The following is a 20876-nucleotide window of genomic DNA, read 5'->3' on the forward strand; positions in this document are numbered from 1 at the left end:
TTTGAAATAAAATGACTGTACCTGTTTATCGACATGTTTAATTAAATTTCTGGTACTATGTGATAAAGTAGGTTAAGTACAAAATGTGACTCTGCTTTAAAAAATACTATACTTTTGGAGCAAAACAAAATTTTCATGCCAGCACAGCCATAGTAAATGAAACCTCTTCCATGTATTTAAATGTATTGTGAATAAGCTGTACATATCAGTGTTTCAGTGGTCCAGAGAATATGGTAGATGCTAGGAAAGATTTCTAGAGTTTATTGAACTTCTCAACAATTATAATGATGACAATAATAGTTACCAAATATTGAGCACCTGTTATGTACTAGTCACTGTTCTAGAGAAGCATTATTTTTTAATTTCAGTCATTTTAATTACAAAGTAATACATACTTATTATGACAATTCAAACAAGAGCAGTTCAAGTAGAATAGTATTTTCCTTCTCCACTCCAGTCCCACTTGTATAATGAACCATTATTGATAATAGTGAGTATATTCTTTGATACTTCTTCCATTGTTTATACACACCTTTAGCTACAGGGCTTATATTGAGCTGTTGGCAAATCAGCTGCTCAGAGCTAGAATCTCTCTTGCTAGGCTTGTACTTGTGTTCTACAAGTGTTTAATAATTGTATAATAATCTGAATCAGTTCTGCCTAGCCACATATATATGACATTGTTGTCGTATTAACAATTGGACCCTACGAGTAGATGGTAATATAGAAAATACTTTATTCACTTAAAATGTAGTTTTGATATGCTTTCTAATAACAGATATAATACTATAACAATATTAGTAGTAATGGCTAATCTTTATTTTGTTTGCTGTAGGCCATTCATAGTGCTAAGTCTATTTACCAAGGTTCACCCACTGGACAGGTGAAGACATTTGATTATTTTCAATAGCTGCAAAAAATTAAGAGGATTCCACAAGAGAGAAGTACCATAATTTACTCAGCCATTTTCCTATTTGTGAATATTCAGATTTTTCCAATTTGTTGTAGCAAATATCCTTGTACACATATCGCTACATATTGTTGCCACGTTTCTGCCTGAAAAATTCCCATAAACAAGATAACTAGGTCAATGGGTATACACAGATTTTTAAAATTTCACGAGTAAAGGATCTGGGATATATGAATTTAAGTCTTATGAACTCCAAATAACTTGGATAGGCAAAGCAAAATTGGATGTAATTTTGAGAATAGGAATAAGATAAAGACATGGCACCAGGAAACAACCTGATGTGCCAATGAGATAATTAGGGACTCACACACAGTAAAGCTGGTGGTATAATATGCAGGCTTACTGAAGGCAGGCTAGCATGGATCTTGATGTCAAGTGGAAGAATTTAGGTTTGCTGCTCTAGGAAGCAAAGAACCATTTATAATTATTATTGTATCATTTGCAATAACAAGACAAATGATTAAGCAACCTTTCAGAACTGGAAGAAAAAAATCTCAGCGGTCTGCTGACCCACACAAATTTGAGCTTGAGCGTGGTGTTCTTTTCCAGACCATATGGACGCTGGCAGTCTTAGTCTCCTCAGGAACTCCTTGAGTAACAGAACTAGAACAACTCACTGTTCAAATGCAAATGCTTTCTCATCAGCTCAAAATTGCTCCTATTATCAAGTTTGAGAAATACAACAACAGCAAAAGCCCTCTAAGGACACAATCAATGACACACCACAGGCAACTTCCTATTCCCAGCCCTTCCTTCTCTTGTCACTGACTAGAGGCTGCTGGGGCAATCGACTTTGAGACTCCCACTAATAGCCTCATACTTCTCCCTGTTTGAATATCTTTGTTTTCAGTCCTAGAAGATCCTCCTGGTGTAATAATGACATTCTGTATCTCTTGTCACCCAATATGTGCAACTAAGGGTGGTCTTACCATAGCAAAAAAGGTCAAGCCTCCAAATCTCTGTGGTGCTTGGTATTTCAGAGGCCTTGACTTATGTAACTTCAGTTCTTACATAAAAATTGGCCCACTGAAAAAAATATGGAGTCTGAAGAGGCAGCAAGATAATCCATCATTTCCACCATACACAAAATCTGATCACTCCATCTTTTTTTCTTACTATTTTTACTTCTTCTGCCCACCCTGCAAATATTAATATACTCTATAGATCCCTTATTCACCCTCTTCTTTAAATATTCTATAAGTGATCTCACCTACTCCCAGAGCACCAACATCACCTTTGAGCCAAGGACTCCAACATCTTTAGACTCAAATTCTCTTCTGAGTTCCAGACCCAAAGTTATGATTCCCTATTGGACATCTGAATTGAAAGCACTCTCACCCAGCAGTACCACTGCATGGTTGTTTATGGCCACTGTCCATTCTAATCGGTTGGTATTTCATTTTAACTGTCAGTGCTCTGTCTGTACTGGTGACTAAAAGTTTTTTTATATCCTGCCTGGTCACAGCACATCAAACTTAGCATGTCTCAAACTGAACTTCTCAATTATTCTTACTGCTCCCAATCTGCTATACATCTTATGTTTCTCTCTGTGTTAATGGCACCACCATCAACTCCACTGCCCAAGCAAGAAATTTCAGTCATTTCTATTTTCTCCTCATTTAGCATCTATATCCAGTGATCACGTCTAGTTGTCTTCTCTCCAGATTTTTATTCATATCCATGCTCTCCTCTCTACTGCAAGGCACTATCAGTTCCTTGGTTCACACCCTGTCATCATCCATCTGGCCTACTGCTTTAGCTTCCTATCCAGTTTCCTTAAGTCCACCATCTCTACTTTCTAAATCATTGCCCACCTAGCACCTAAAGTTACCTTTATAAAACACAAATCTCGTGATGTCATTTCAAATTCCATAAAAATGTTTCCTGATTTCATCCAATAGAAACATGTAGGAATACATGTTAGATAAGAAACACGATAGGAGTATAGATGTTATTTTTTAAAAACCCCAAACTTTCTTATTATGATCCATTTGATCCATTCCCTGTGTTAGAGACTACGGACACACAATGAGAAAAAGAGCTGGTACCTCTGTACTAGGAAGATTAAACATTTAAAAAAAAAAAACCTGTAGTAGTGAGATTTAACAGATATAGATCACCTAGTTAAATTTGAATTTCCAATGAATAACAAATAGTTTTTAGTATGCCCCAAATATTGTATGAGACACACTAAAAAATATCATTTATTTGATATATAAGGAACATTCCAGGCAGAGAGGAGAGCATTTACCAAGGGAAAAAAGAGAGAAGCAACAGAATATGTTTGCAGCACTGTGCTGATAAATGCACTACAGTTTCTCTAAAATAAACAAACAACAACAAAAAGCGCTGATTTAGAGAAGTTGTCGATTTCCATCGTGTAAATACTTCTACCAGGACAGATTTCAAACAACAAATGTGATGTCACTTGAACATAGAGTTGGTAAAATAAGTGCTACTGCAATATTTCCATTGTATAGTATTTCTATCATGTAGATACAATGGCTGTGAATAACTCAAGAGCATAAATAGGCACAGTAGCAAAATAATTAGGAAATGGTAAGATTTGAGAATTTACAACATTCATTTTCATATAATTTACCTACTTGTAAGTTTATGTAATTTAATTTTTAAAAGCTCTCTTTAAACAACCAGCTTGCAAAATTTTTAAAAATTTAACAAGTTGGCTTCTATAATGGTCTGGGCCATCTCTTAACACTCCACTGTGTGTTGGTGAACTTCAAGTCTGTATTGGTGAAGTATAATATTTGTGTAAAGGAGGGTGAGGGTGAGAATGTGGATGAATAGGTGGGCAATGGAAGGTGTCGGACATCCCTTTATACAACCTCCATCAGCTTATGTATGGATAGACATGTGAATAGATAGATGATAGATAATGATGATGATGAAAGTAGGTAGGTAAGTAGACAGACAGACAGACAGACAGACACTGAAGGTTTACCATGTGAACTTACAGGACTATCTATAGAGTGCCCTACTTACCCTCTGCAATGAAATGAAATAAGCAATTAGAGTCAGAGGTCTGAGTAATAACTCTATCATTTACTGGTAACCAGTTTGATCATCAGTTTTCTGAAGGTAAAAAAGTAGAAAATAATGACTTTCTCCTTGGGGAGAAATTTAACTGAGGTTTAATGAGGCAAGGGCCTCGTAAACCAACAATTGCCAGAAAAAAAATCCTAGTCCACATATCTTTGCAGGAGCATGTACATTTGCTGCTTCTGTACAAGACAGAGACAACTCCATATTTCTTATGGTGTCGCTCCAGCAATACAATTTTTCTTTTTCTTCTCCTATTCCCTCAAAGATCATCCTCTTAACACCGGCTCTGAGTCCTTCTGGGCATGTTCACAGCCTTTACCTCCCATTTTCCTTTCTGCATCTCCCTCTATTTTATCCAAGAATTACTTAAAAGTTTCAGAATAGAGAGACGTTTCTCAAGCCCATTTGCCTTCTTCTCAAGCTCAAATATAAACATACTGCAGAAATCCAATGTTAGATTATAAATACAATCTCCTTGTCTCTAATACACTCTTGGTTAGAGCTGTTTAAAATAATCAACAACAGCAATTTATACTCAATCAACCAATAAGTAAAGTTAACATCTTTTATGTTTTGGTGTGTTGCTAAAAAAAGCATGCAGAAACCTGTGAGTGGAAGAGACATAATAGAAATGAATAAAGATGAAGAAATGTGAGGAAATCTGGACATTGAATTTTAGGCTTAACTTTATAAGCACTAAAATACATTTTGAATCAGAAGGTAATATGATGAAAATGGGATTCAAGAAAGAATATCTTAAAGGTATACACAGGATAGTTTGCTATGTAAGTAGAGGCTTCACATCTGTACTTGACGTTTATATACAATTTACTGACCCCAAATTTTGTCTACATGATAAATACAAAATTTGTGCAGCCAATGGTGAAAGAAAAAAAATCAAGTGTATGACAATAATAACAAAAAGCTCTTTTGTTCTGACCATCTAATACTGAGCCTTTCCCTGCATAACTTAACCTCTAAATTTAATATTTTATTGAAAGATTGAGAGAGAGAGTGAGAGAGCATGAGCATGCTGCACATGGTTTCATTTCGGCAACCAATTCCACTTAAGAACTGTCAACCCTCTTGGACAAGAATTAAGAAAATAAAAAATAACTAAAACAGGGCTCATAAACTCACAGCAGATCTAAGACACACACACAAATAAGTGGAAAGTGCTACGGGCTTTAAGTAAGATGGATGTAACAAAAGTTCAGAGAAAAAAAATTCTGGTGGGGTGGTTAGTCAGGCAAGTTTTGAAGAAAATTACATATGAGCGGAGACTTGAAAGTGGGGTGGGTGAGAAAATTAGATACTGAAATCAGTGGGGGTAAAAGCTCAGGATGGAAAAAAGGAGTGGAAAGTATCTCCAGTGAGTAAGGAGCAACGTGATTTTGTAAAACATATGACTAGGAGAAGGCACTGTGGGGGATAAGACAGGCAGTGGCAGTAATTTTCATAGACTATTAGGCCTGAAGGCATCTGAGAGGGCAGCTGCTCTGACCAAAGCTGGGTGGGATGGTTTATACTGATGAGCAAATAGGAGACAAAAAGGCCAATTAGGTTTCCAACTCCAAGTAAAAGAGAAAGAGTCTCAAATAAAGAAGATGACAGTGAGAATGGAAAGAAGGAACAGATGTGAGGATTCAGAATTAGAGCTGACAGGACACAGTGACTGATTACATGTAGGAAGCACAAGGAAGGAAGGAGCTGAGAATGACTCAGGGGTTTCCCGTCTGGATGACTGGGAGAACGGAAGTGGCACAAATAGAAAAGAGAAGGTGAAGAAGGATGCATGTGCATGACTCTGCATGTGTTTAGGGAGTGTGATGTGAAGGAGGTACAGAACTTACTTCCATCTTATTTGGACCAAACACGTACATCTTGAGTACGCTTAGGCTTAAAGTACTGTATTTACTGCTGTGGACAGTACAGTGGTAAATGAGATTCTACCTTTGTTGAAAGAGAAAAATTAAATGCCCTCTAATCTTAATTGCAAAAAAACCTAAATTTTATTTTCATTGATACACGTGCACACACAGACACACACAGACACACAGATATATAAGTCAAAGTCACACTTTTTCCAAGTCTGAACTTTTTCATTAATATGGCTCAAGACTACCACCTGGGCTGTCACAGCAAATGATACTACAAAGACAAGCCCAAATATTTTAACACTTTTAGTACTTCAAAAGATAATAGATGGTAGAAATAGCTCTCTGGCATTGTATGGAAACGCAAAGTTAGAAAAACCAAAGGGACAAATGAAAGAGGCTTTCATTCTCCTCCCTGATTCTCCATATTCTCTACTTCTTAATGTTTCTCAGCTCAGTTTACCATTCACAGTAGGGGGAGATAACAGAATTCATCTTGGAATCATTTGTCAATCAGGACTCACTATTCAAATCAAATCAAAGTATAGTTCAAATCAAAGGAAAGCAATTTATATCAAGTTCCAATGGTATTGCACAGTATTACGTATTCTAGTAGACCAAAAACTTTCATAAAATATAGCCCCTGTTTTCAACAAGTGCAAACTGCAGGTGGGGAGACAATATTAAAAGAAAAAAAATTTAAGTTAATTACTTTTTTTGGAAAGTCAACTAAGGCAAACAATGAAAACATGTCCCAAGGTAGCACACAATTTATTGATAAATGACTAGTATACTTTTGAAGTATTGTAGGAGCTCATCTTTAAATTAAATATCGACCCCCCTTTTTGCAAGTAAAACAAATAAAAGCCTGCTTATTTCATATATAAACAAATTTAGATGCAAAAAGTAACTGACAGCAACTTTTACATTCTTCTAGGTCCATCAAATTTTATTTCCTCCATGAATTTGCTCCCACTTAGGGTAACTACCATGGAGAGCATGACTTACCATATGCTGAACTAAAGTAAATTCTTTGAATCAAGAACACTATGGCATTCTTGTCTTTTAACCCCTCTGGTGCGTAACCCAGGATTGAGCAAGAAACAAGGTGTCAGTGGATCCTCACTCAGATCACTGAAATAGATTACCAGGAGTGGCTGCCTCCAAGGAAGTCTGGAGCATAGGCTCAGGGCTCCAACTGCCGGGCTTTGAATCCTGGCTTCTCCATTAGTGGGTGTATGTGTATAAGCAAGTAATTTACACCTTTGTTCCTCAGTTTCTTTATTTGTAAAATGAAGATAATAATGGTATTGTATAAAGTTTTATGAGGGTTAAATGCACATGAAGTTCCTAAAACAGAATAAGATATAATTGCAGTTATTGTTATTATCATCTTTGACAGAGAATCGCAAAGAGCTAACACTAGACACTCTTCTGCTGGAACTTTATGCATAACAAAAGCTTGTGACAGATTTTGAAAATTCAGAAGTGTGTTCTTTTCCTTTTTGATGCTCCGACATGACACAGTTCTCTCCATTGTGTCAATCTTCCTTCCTATGGAACTCCCTTAAGGCATTAGAAAAGAAGTGCATATTTTAGGGAATATAATTCCCTAGAGCTACATGCCTTTTGCATTTCCTTATTTTTCATTAACTTTCCTAAGGTAACTCCCAGAGTCAAATTCTTGGACTTTTTTTTTTTTTTTCAGTCTTTCTTCCTCCTTGTTCCTTTCTTTTCTACATTCACTTGTTACCAAAGCCTGCTGCTTTCTCTTTCCAGATGCCTCTCTCATCCATCTCTTCTGTAACCACTATCATTATCCTTACTATTATTAACTACGTCTGGTCTATTTTTGTCACCTACTAATTGGTCTCTTTCTCTCCAGGAATGCCCTATTATCATCCATCATACATACTTCTGAAAAATTCATCATCCTTAAACAATCCTTTCAACTGGGTAGCTCTATTTTCAGATACTTCCATGTCCTCCTTAGCAGTAAAACCAGCTTCCTAAAACTGGATTTCAAGGATATTTATAAATTGATCCCTATCTTCCTTTATAGGTGTATATCCCCCAGCTCTCTTGCAAAATACATTTCTCGAACTAGATTATATAGTCAATTTCCCCTTCGCCTGATAGCTTCATTCTCACTTTGAACTTTTTCCCCAAGTCATTTTCTTAGTCAGGAATGCCCTAATCTGTCCTTTCTATCTAATTGCAACTTATTCTGGAAGGAAAGCTAGTCCTTCTTTTCCCCTTGTAGCTTTTTCTGATTCCAGACCACCTCAGTCACAATTATTTATATACCTATCACCCCTCTTTGAGGAAATTCCTTGTATATTTTTTAAGTAATTCACTTTTGTCATTTACTCATATTATAAGATATCTTTTATACCTTCATAGCCACTAACTTATCCAATCCATCCACCCACTCACCCATCCACCCACTCGCCCATCCCTCTCTCTTTTCTGTCCTCTCTCCCTCCCTTCCTCCTTTCCCCCTCATCTTCCGCAATTAAATAATAAACTACTTGAGGGCAGATTCTACACCTAATATTATTTGAGGAAGAGGGGTCTTCTTTCCCTCATCTAATTTAGTACAGTATTTGAAACACAGCTTGTGCTCAATAAATATTTTTAAAGAATTACAGAAAAATATCAGATAACATATAATTGTTAACATAAATATAATAAAATGGCAAGTATTACTGGCTCTACCGAGTTTTTCTGACCTCCAATTTTGAGTTAGATTTCTCTGTGCTTTCATGGCCTCATCATTATACTTCGTTGTATTTATTTGTTTACCTGTCTGTCAGCTTAACTAAGCTATATCTTCTTAAATGTTTTATAAGTCTCTACTATTTTGTTGAATAAATGAGTAAAATGAATGAATGTCAAAATATATGCTACATATATGGGTCATTTGAAAATAATGAAAATCTTATTTAATATTACCCAGAGTTAAATAAGACTTAAAAAGTTTGCTTCAGTATGCCCTGTTCTAAAATTGTCTACTCTGTGACCTCAATTATATATTACTAGCAATGCTATCTAAAATCACTAAATATATCCTAGACACATTCACAATACTTAATATTTGTTATATGCATAATAGACGAATATATCCATTTATCTACCAAAATCATTTTTACTAAATAAACATTAATTCACTGCATAGATTACCCAAGATTCTGGTCACAATCTTTTCTTTTAATTTAATACCTTCCTTCTCCTACTGGTGCAGAAGTAACCAGTGGCTACAGATTCTCCTTTGGCTATAAGCTTCCTGTTTTTGCATAATAACCATCTATTTTCTTGGCACAGACAGATCATTCTCATCCTGGATAAAAGACTCTGTAGAAGAGCTGAGGAAATAGCAGTGATTCACAGAGTAACCAGGCCGGGCCCCAAGGCATAGTGACTTTCTAATAATAATATTGCCAATACTTATTTCCCTTTGCATCCATTCTACATGAATTTTGGAAGAAACATCAATTTCAGTAATGCCGACATTAATTTTGATTGATGAAATTATTACTCATCCTAGCTAATCTTCATTTTTACTAAGCATCTCAGTAATACATACCAGTGGTTCTAAATCAGGAGAGTACATCAGAATAACTTGAAGAAATTTTCCGCATATACATTTCCTGGCCTCCTTACTCACGCACAGTACAGAGCATTTAAGATATGATAGGGTAGTGTAAGGTAGGGGTATATTCTTTTAAAAGGTGCCCCAATGCCTTTTTACACCATTCCTTTCAATAAGAAACAGTAATAGATAAAAAAAAAAAAAGATGCAGCTATATAAATATGTTTTTCAAATTGTGCCAATATGAGCACACTGTAAAAGCTTGGTAAATATTTGTTAAGTGAATGAAATAATGAATAACGTAGAGATTATCCATTGCTACTTTAAGCATATTTGAATAACATTTTATAATACCTATATGGAACTTTCTCACATACTTGTTCTCCTTTAATCCTCGAAAAATCCCAGTAGGATAACTAGAAATAATATTCTACCTATTTTTCAGATAAGAAAACTAAGATCTAGGAAGGTAAAACACTTGGGCCAATGTTACTCAGCAAGTGAGTACCAGAGGAAGAATACTAAAAATATATGGTTTAACACTTAAAGCTAGGGCTTACCCATTGCTCCCTGAAGAATTACAAAATTCTTCTTCTTGATAATAATATAGAATATCTGCATCTTTTGAATCAATCCTATACTAGGAATCCAGAGACCCGGATTCTGTACCTGGATCTGCTCTTTCCTGCTGAGTGACCTTGGGGTGAGTCACTAATAAAGTTCACATCTTGTTTTCCCTATGCAGGTCAAGTGTACATATCATTAAATCTCAGTTGTTGCCAACATCATGTGGTTTTATGTAAAGCTGTCATTAAATGAACTCAATCAAAAGTTGTACAACCTTAGTTTCTTCAGGATATCTTTTTAAAAATAATACTTTGTTCTTGTGGACAGATATTATTTATCCTAAAATTGGCCCAAGAAAGCTGAAAGATGGGGAGTCATTGAGCTAGCTGCTTGGGGCTGGTCCCAGGCTTAAATGAAAGTGATCTTTAGGCTTCCTGATAGAATCAACAAGATAATAAAGAATAGGATTCAAGTCAGATGCTCCACACAGGAGGAGGAAAATTGCATTTGGCTAAAACATCTTCTACCCTCAGGAACAAATGACACAGTCAGTATACAAGGGACAAGGTCCTCCAATGTCAGAGTCGCCAACATAGGAACTGCTCAGAGCATCATTAACAGAAGACTTAGTTTAGTCAACAAGGGATACTTGGTTAAAGTAATTAATAACTAATCAAGTTCCATGAGACACAACTCATATATAAAATTACCACAGCTCTACTCTTACAGAACTAAACTCTTTTAGTACTCACAAAGTTGAAGATGTTACCTTCTCCTCTGAGCATGCAGAGAAAAACACAATATTACCTTAAAATAGTTACAGCAGAAATAGGGTTTTTTTAAGATTTGTGAACTGGCATAGTTTGAGCTGCGTAAACCAGCAAATCATATAAAGAAAATGAAGACTATAAAAGCCACACATTTTTAAAAATTCTGTCACTTCCTAATTATAACCATGAATTGGAAATGTCAGCATTCCTGGTGTTATCTATTTTCAAGTTACTGACTGTACTAACTTAATTCTAAAAGATAAAAAATATATATATTTTAGTTGGACCTTTTATTTTTCTAATATCATCTGCTCAATATAATCCCTACTACAGGTGGTAATAAAACTATACATAGTGACATTGAATGACATTTCTTATCGTTGGATGAAAAATAAAATTAACAACAAAATAAAACTCATCACAATTTTGACATTAATATTTGCCTAAAATTAGTACAGAAGAGGCTGCTTGTCTCTGAATAATATCTTCATTCATAATAAAATATATAGCTAAAAGAGCCTATGCATACAGGCTTTTTTCTTCTTGGCTGAATTTACTCAGTAAGTGAGATATCTTTGAACACTATTTTTGTCTAGTATACATAAACATGTATTTCCTTTAGTATATTCAAGCACCTACAAAATTATTAAGTCTTCTATCTCAACAGAATATTAGAGTGAAAAATTTTATTTTAAATGGCAAAATTCTGTTTCCATTTTTACTCCATTTTATTTTTCATAATTTTTCCCTTCAATGTTTGAAGCTCTATACAAACATATCTAAAGTAATACAATTGATATTTCTAAAATTTTCACTTATATATGCCACTGAAGACACATTTGTATACATAATAAGATGCTTGAGACTTTATGAGAAAATATATACCTATACATTATGGAGTCTATGAACAGAAGACCTATTAAGCATATCAGAGATTTATACACATGACTTAGAGCCTCTTTCACACACCAGAAGTTCATCTCCTTAACCACTTCCAAAATTTCATGCCTACCTTCCATTGTTCCATCTCTGTTGCCACCAGCAGAGTCCAAACCACTATTCTGTTTTGCCCAAACCATTTGCCACACTACGTTGAATCATGATTCTCCCTTCTTTGAACTGCTTCAAGGACTTCTCAATGTTCTTACATTAAATCCAAAGACCAGAAAGGCCTCCGAGATGGAACCCTTGTTTATCTCAACAGTCTCATCCATTGCTCCCCTCCATCTCACTTTTCTCTGGCCTTCTTCAGTTCCCCAAACACATTACATTGGTTTTTGTAGAAAGACCACTGCATATACCATCTTCTCTGCTTGGATTCACCCTCTGATGGCTCTTCACAAGGCTGACCTCTCATCTTTCAAGTCTTTTTTAAATGTCACCTCTTCTTAGAGTCTTACTTGAGCATGTTCTGTAAACAGCTTCCCCTGTGTAGTTTTCTATCACTCAGTTTAGGCCTTGTTAAAAATTAATAGTTTTGCATCTGTGTTTGTTTGTTGTTTAGATCATCTCCTCCCACACTGTAAGTTCTACCAGGACGAGGACTGTGCTTTGTTCATCATCATATATAGTGCCTGGCATTGGGCTCTGCACACAGAATAGCAGTTCCCCCTTATCCATGAGGTATACATTCCAAGACCTCCAGCAGATGCCTGAACCCTGGAGAGCACCGAACTCTAATCAACTTCTTCAATTCCACTGGAAATATGGCTTCTTCACCAGAAGACACAATCTCTCCAGCCATTTTTATGTTTTTCAGTCCAAACCTATATATGAATCTGCATAACCATCCCTTACTAATAAATGGCTTGGTGTCACCCATTCAGCAGATCCCTTGCTAAAGTCTCTGTATAGGTTCAATGCTGTCTGGTGGAACACACTGCCATCAATCGGAACACATTTGACGTTCACATCTTCCACTCACAAATTTAATGCCCTTTCCACCTTAACTAAGCACTTATCATGTACTATAGCCATAACTTTTGCAGTTTGAGGAGTGACAGCAAAACTAGGAAGAACTTCTTTTTCTTTCCTTGCAATTTCATGAATACAAGATTTGTTCTTACTATAGATCTAAGCAACCTCAGCATAGATCCCCACTCTCCTTTATTAAGTCAAGAACTTCACCTTTTAACTTAAAGGAAGCACTTTACAGCTCCTCTTTAGCATATCTAAATTGCCAACATCACTACTCTTATACTTTGGGTCCACTTTTAAGTAAAAGAAGGGTTACTTTAATACAAACACTGTGATACTGTGACAGACAATCTGACAGCTGAGGTGGCTACTGAGTAACTAAAGGGCAGGTTGCATAGGCAGGTTGCATATGCAGCTTGCATAGGCTGGAAAAAGGGATGCTTCACATCCAGGCCAGAGAGAGTAGGACAGCATGAGACTTCACCATGATATTCAGAACAACACACAATTTAAAACCTGTGAATTGTTTATTTCTGTAAATTTTCATTTAATTTTTTCAGAATATGGCTGACCACAGGTAAATGAAACTGAGGAGTGAGACCAGGGTTATGGGGGACTGCTCTACAGATTAAATAAATATTTACTGAAGGGAGAAAACATAGCTTGATTCATTGCAAAGCAATCAGTGAACTAATTCCCCTATTGCACATTCTTCCGCCACTGGAATAAGTTCACTTCCCCTCTCCTCAATGCCACCCTCTCATCCCAGGCTGATTTAACAGGTTTCCACTGAAGGAGTAGATCACACCTGCACTGAGATCAACATTCAAGAGAATTAGGACAAGACTGAGTATAAAATCTGCAGAACTTCAGGAGTTAAGAAGACTGTATGGACCCAGATGGGTAGAAGGACAAGATCAAGAAAAACAGATAAAAGCAGACTAGATTTCTGTATTCATACAGCCTCTCCCAGGCTTCTAAGAGGAATTATTGTATTTATGAAAGAGGTGTGTCTGAGGTGGTGACAGTCTGCCAGTGGGTTGCCCAATTTTCTATGGAACTTTTGCCATCTACCAATACAAGGAGACATAGAGTTCTGGGCATTAGTACACACAGCCTGAAGATCATGTCTGGTATGCAGAGTTTAAGAGCATAGCGACATAATGACAAGGGCTTCTGTCCAACTGTTTACAACTTCAAAGAACATTTTTGTACAATCTTTTGTCTAGTATAAGATATAATTGTGATGCTAAATGTGTGATTTTAAATGAGAAACCATATTTTCAATTATAAAGATATATGATATTTACCATACTGCTATGGGAAAAGTAAATATATTAATATATATTTTGCTCAGTTATATTTCTGGTTCTCAAGCTTGACTATTTTAAAATTAGGTTAAAAATAAGCTACTACATTTACATGATTAAATTCATTCTTTCCCCATACATGTTAGTCCTCATAAGTCCTTGTGTTATATCATTAAATTTGTAAAAAGACTGTTACTGAAAAAAGCCATGCCCTTGAGAGCTGAAAAAGTATGCCTATTAAAAAAAAATTTGGATGCAGCCTCCCTGTAGATTCAAGGCTAACTCATCTGAAACTGTAAAGAAAGGAAAAAGAAGAGTTCGTGTGACACACATGCCCATGTCAAAAGCTTCCACGCAGATAGTATTCAATGATCCAGTCCAAGACATGAATTACCGTTGTACAGAAAGATCATTTCTAGAAAAGTGGAAGTAAGGAGGACACGACAGAATAGCAAAGTAAAATACTGAGAGTAAATAATTTGAATTTTTATCTGGAACGTAAATTAATTTTTTTTTTTGGTTAAATAAATGAAATTGATAATTAATTTAAATAGAACTATTATAAGACTTACAAACATCTAACAAAACAAAAGAGAAATAAATAAACATAAACACCATATCAAAACTGGTTTCTCAATATTTCTAAATGTAATCAGAGAAATCCAAACCAAAGCATCTCAGCGGTATTAAAGAACTTGCACAAGGTCTTTTAGATACTTTCTTTAACTATACTGAACCCACACTCTAAGGTTACATTGGTAATTTTTATATGATGAAATTTGTCATACATGTAAATACACATGCACGCACACACACAAAGTTGTTTATTTTCTAGGAATTAGAAATCAAATGTGTCAATAAACTCAAATCATGAATAGTTTTAAGAGTTACATCAAACTCACTTTTGAATGTAGGCTTTTCCTGAAGACATGGGAGTTTCATAAGACACACTTACCTAAACATACATAAACATTCATATAGAACAATTACAAATGTTCAAAGACAGAACTTAAGTAATCAAAAACCTTCCCACAAAGGAATGTTGATGGCTCCACTGGTGAATTCTACTAAATATTTGGAGAAAAATTTACAAACTTTTTTCACAAACTCTTCTAGGGAATACTTCCAAATTCACCTGAGGATACTATTACCTTTATACTAAAATCAGACAAAGACATCATAGGAAAACTACAAATCAATATCTCTTATAAATAGATACACAAAAATCATCAAAAATACTAGCAAATCAAATAAAGCAACATAAAATGGATAACCAAGTGGGATTTATCCCAGGAATGCAAGATTGGTTCAACATATGAAAATCAATCAAAACAGTACACCATATTAATAGAATATAGGACCAAAAAAAAAAAACACATTATCATCTCAATAGATACAGAAAAGGCATTTGAGAAAATTCAACACCCTTTCATGATAGGAATATTCAACTACTAGAAATAGAAAGAAACTTCCTAAACCTGATAAAGAACATCTACTAAAACCCCACAACTGATATCATATTTAATGTGGAAAGACTGAAAGTTTTCCCTCTATGATCACGTGCAAGACACATAGGTCTGCTTTCAACACGTTGTGACAACTAGATATTCACATGAAAAATAATGAAATGGGACTCCTACCTCACACTGTATACAAAAAGTAACAACATGGATCAAAGGCTTAAATGTGATAACTAAAACTATAAAACTCTCAAAAAAAAAATCTAGGGGCAAATCTTTATGACCTTGAATTTGACAACAGTTTCTTAGGTATGACACTAAAACCACAAGTAACCAAATCTAAAATAGATCAATTGGACTTAATCAAAATTAAAAACTTGTGCTTCAAGGTACTGTCAAGAAAATGAAAATGCAACTCACTAAATGGGAAAAAATATTTGCAAATCATTTATCTGACAGGATATAGTATCCACTATATATAAAGAACTCTCACAACTCAACAATAAAAAGAGAAATAACACAATTAAAAACGAACAAAAGATTTTGATCAATACTTCTCTAGAGAAGCAATAAAAATAGCCAATGAGCACACGAAAAGATGCTCAACATCATTATTCATTAGGGAAATACAATCAAAACCACAATAACATATTCATATTCTTCACACCCGTAAGGATGGCTGTAATAAACAAAGACTGACAATAACAAGTGTTGTCAAGGATGCAGAGAAACTGGAATCCTCTTACATTGCTGGTAAAAATATAAAATGGAACAGCTCCTTTGAATTACAACTCAACAGTTCCCCCAAAATGTAAACATACAATTACCGTATGACCCAGCAATTTCATTTCTAGGTTTATACTCAAGAGAACTGAGAACATATGTCCATTAAAAAATTTGTACACAAATGTTAAAAGCAATTTTATACCATAACAGCATAAAATCAGAAAGAACACAAATGCCAAATAACCGATGGATGGATAAACAAAAAAGTGGTATATACATACAATGGAATGTTATCTGGCAACAAAAGAAATGAGATACTGATGCATGCTATAACATGGGTGAACTTTGAAAATATTATATTAAATTATAAAAACAAGATAACAATAGTCATATATTATATGAGTCTGTTTACACTAAATGTTCAGAACAGGCAAATCCACAGAGACAGAAAATATATTAGTAGTTGCTAGGACTTAGGTTTTGAGGAGACTAAAGGAATGACTGCAATAGATATTAGGTTTCTTTTGCAGGTGATCAAAATGTACTGAAATTACATAATGGTGATGGTGGCACAATTTTGCGAAAACCACTAAATCGTACACTTTAAAAAATGTAAATTGTATGTATGTTATGTGAATTACACCTTAATTTTTAAGAGTAGGCAATCGCCAACAAAAAAACAAAGCAAAACAAAAAAACTGAACTATGATTTATGTACTTCTCTGGATCCAATTTATTCATAATAATGTCTCCTTCCACAGGAATACAAAAATTATTTGTCTTAGCTTAGCTTATTTTTGGCTATATATTTTTCTGGATTTTTACTTTCAAATTCCAAGTGTACCAGTTTGATTGTGACCAACCATCCCAGTTTTCCCAGGGAGGTTCCCAGGACATGGAAATTTCACTACTAAAACATAAGAAGTTCCAAGAAAACTGAGACAAGTTTGTATTTGCATGATCTTATAATTTACTTAATTCCTCTGCTCTTTGTTTATGTACTGGTGACACCCTCTATACTGCCTTTTACACTCTTTTCTTCTAACTCTATACCTTCTCCCTGTGCTATTTCATTAGTCTTAACGGTTTTTATTATAAACTAATTGCTCACAAATTTGTACATCTCATCTAAGTCTCTCCTGAGTTTGAGATATGAATAACCAACTGTCTTCTGGATGTTTCTGTTGGCCACTAATACAAAAGTCTAATGCTAAATCTAAATTTGCTTTAGTGCCTAAATTAATTTTTTTTTATTTTATCACATCCACTTAATCTCTTGAGCCAAAATGAGTGAGTCTCTTCTGTTTGCTTTATTGTCACAACTAATGAATCGTTATATTCTAATTATACTATCTACAAAACTTTCTCAAATCTCCCTTACCTCCTTACTCTCATACTTATTCCCACTAATATTCATTACTTAGACTGATGAGTAGACAAGAGTTTCGAACTTTTAAAACCCACGATCACTTTGAAAAACAAAACAAAACAAAAACCCACAATGTAATATTAAATTTCAAAATACAGTTTTAAAAATAAAATCATTTGTTGCTTATTTTCTCCAAATTTGACAAGTGTCCTATTCCCCAGATTCTGAGGAAGCACTTCCTGTCTCCTTTCTTTCTCTCTTTCGCACACTACACCAACCCCCACCCTCCATACATGCATGAACTGCCACCCACCCACACGACCACACGCACGCACACACACACACACACACACACACACACATACACACAGTCAAAGGCTCCGGCAATGAGTCCGTGCTTTAAATTACACCAGCATAACATGATATTCTGGGCTTCAGGGTAACTGTTCGCTCCTTCTGGAACTCTGTACCCCAAACTCGCCTGCCTCCTGAATTATTCATCCTTCACATTTCATATTACTATTATAGACTCTGTAAATCATTCCCTGACCACACCAACCCTAAACAAAAAAAATCATCTTCTCTTTTTTAACATACTTTTAGTGTTGCACTTATCATGTAGTATCATAATATATCTGATTATGTAACTGCCATCTCCCCAACTTGAGAGGGAACTCTTAAGACAGGAATTCTATCTTATTTATCTGTGCATCTTATACGTGAGGAATCACTGGCATAAAACTCAATTTGTTGAACTCCACTAATATTTTTGATAGATTTATTGCTTTGATTAAGTGATGAAAACTTATGGAGCATGCTTTAAATATGACTGTGACATTTTAATAACAACCAACAATCTTTGGATGGTTTATAAACACAATTATCAAAAATACAAATTATATTGATATGTGTATACATCAATCTAGATTTGCAAAATAGAATGTACCAAGTATCACAAGCATAGTCGCCCTACTTCCTGCCTATCTACCTGCCACTCTTTCTCTTTCCCAACTCAGTCAAGAGTTTCAAAAAAGGCGTGAACAACGACCATCCCCTTTTCCTGACTTCTCATTTGCTCCTCATACCTACAGAGATAAAGTATTTCCACCCACTTATATATTAAAATTTTTATGAAAAAAGCTACCATTAACTTCTATATGACCAAACCCAAAGGACATTTTTAATCTGTGAAATTATTTATTGATTTTCCGCTTCATTTGACACTCTTGGGTATTCCTTTTGTATCCCTCTACTACCTTGGCTTCTTGTTCTCCAACTTCTTTACCATTATTTCTCAGTTGATTTGGGGGATCCTCTTCCTTTACCTATTCTTTCTCTGGTATGTTTTACCTAATTATATACCCTTTGGTGATGTCATCTACTGCCCCAGTTAACTGAGTGCTTCAGATTCATATACTCAACTGTTTCTTCGATGTATACCCTTGGATAACACACAGGTAACATAAAATCATCATATCAAAATCTGAACTCCTCATTGCCCTACCCTGGGCCTGGTTTGATTTGTTAATTCCACTTTTTATTCAAACCATTGATGTGCTAGTCCCTCATTCTCTTTCCTCACAAACCATATTCAATTGACAATTAAGCACTGTTCATCTGACTTCTTACTCAGCTCTTGAAATGTTTCCTTCCCACATCATCTTTTACTCCTGTAAGTCAAGACCTTATTTTTCTCTAGACTATTACAATGGTCTATTAATTGATTTCCTTGTCTCTAGTTTTGCCCACATCACATTCATACTCCATTTTCTCCACTTCTGCCAAAGTAAAGCAAAATATATTTTATATATACACACATGTATACATATAATAAAAATCTGACTAAGCTACTCTCCCAATTAAAATCAATTAGCACAACCTTATAACTAAATGTAGTGTTTATTGAATTTATATTTTGACCCTGTTATCAGAAATCTAAATTCATACTACAGTACTAATCTAGGATGTATTCTTATATTTTCTATTCTATTCCATTCAAAAATAAAAACAAACAAACAAAAAACTAGTCTCTTGATTTTCAAATCCACAAATTGGTTATGATTTAACACTGATCTACAAGCTACAGCACATCCTTAATCACCCCTAATCCCCAATTTATTGTTTCCCTTTTCATATCAACCTAGAAAGTCACTTCTGTAGATATGGAGAGCTCAATTTATACCCATCACTCTCTAGCGAGATTCATTAGAAATAAAGTATGATGCAAATTTAAAATCTTTCAAGTCATCTCAAGAGAGGTTCACTATTTCAGTTAGAAAAGTATATAGTGAGCAAAGGGACTATCAGAAAGGAGGATTCGGAGAGACAACTATACTTTCAGCCACTATGGTCAGAGGGGCCACCAGGAAAATTTCACTGGGTACATTGTAAGCTAACAACAGATTTCCACAACTGTAAGTCTATAGAAAGTAAAAACAAAATAAGACCCAAAAACATGACCTAAAGTCTTTTGGGGAACAATGACAATTGCTTCTTTATATCTGAAAATTCCAATTTAAAATGGTTTTCAGAATGAGTGGGACCAATTTAAATGAAACCTCAATATGTGGAACATACATATTTTAAAATAAATGGGAATTCTTCAAAGAAATTTCCCAGAAGTTTCTTGAAACCTAATGTTTTCTAATGTCTCCTAATACCTAGAACATAAGATATTAAGTGGAGATTGTAAGTTTTCTCTGAATTATCAAGAAAAGTTCCATCAAGAGGAAAACGGTTTTACAGTAAAGATATTTATAGAAAAAAATACAGTAACATCATTAAGAGTACATCCAGCTGTGTACTTTTTTCAATGTCATTGTAAATCATTTTTACTACAGTTAAATCAAAATTATTTTTATTCCTTGAAAAGTATTGATAAAATGTAGAATGATATTCAGTGATTTTCAAGTATATTTATTGAAATAAAATCTACAACCTTGGATACCCTTGGATAACACACAGGTAACATAAAATCATCATATCAAATTTCGTGAAATTTATTTACCAAAATGTTATATCTTAAAACATAAATAATTTTAAATTATCTGTAATTGTATGTAATACACAAAATATAAGCACTTAAATATTTTATTTAATTTCAGTTTTTGCCAATGCTAATAAAAACTGTCAGAGTAAAAGTATTACAAAAATTTACTTTTCTTCTTATAGACATTTTACAATGTTATCACTTTATTTTGGTTTTGCTTCAAAGAATGCTTAGTTAAAGAAATCTATTAAAATATCACTCTTAGG

At 34.6% G+C, this 20876-nt stretch overlaps 1 protein-coding gene across 1 annotated transcript in view; it reads right to left on the minus strand.

The window, feature by feature from the left end:
• LOC105305687 (regulating synaptic membrane exocytosis protein 1-like) overlaps positions 1-20876 on the minus strand; it is a 243638-nt gene that overhangs the window by 143146 nt on the left and 79616 nt on the right. The gene's annotated exons all lie outside the window — the stretch shown is intronic.

Source organism: Pteropus vampyrus, unplaced genomic scaffold (assembly GCF_000151845.1).
Source record: "Pteropus vampyrus isolate Shadow unplaced genomic scaffold, Pvam_2.0 Scaffold393, whole genome shotgun sequence".
NCBI classification, from domain to species: Eukaryota; Metazoa; Chordata; class Mammalia; order Chiroptera; family Pteropodidae; genus Pteropus; species Pteropus vampyrus.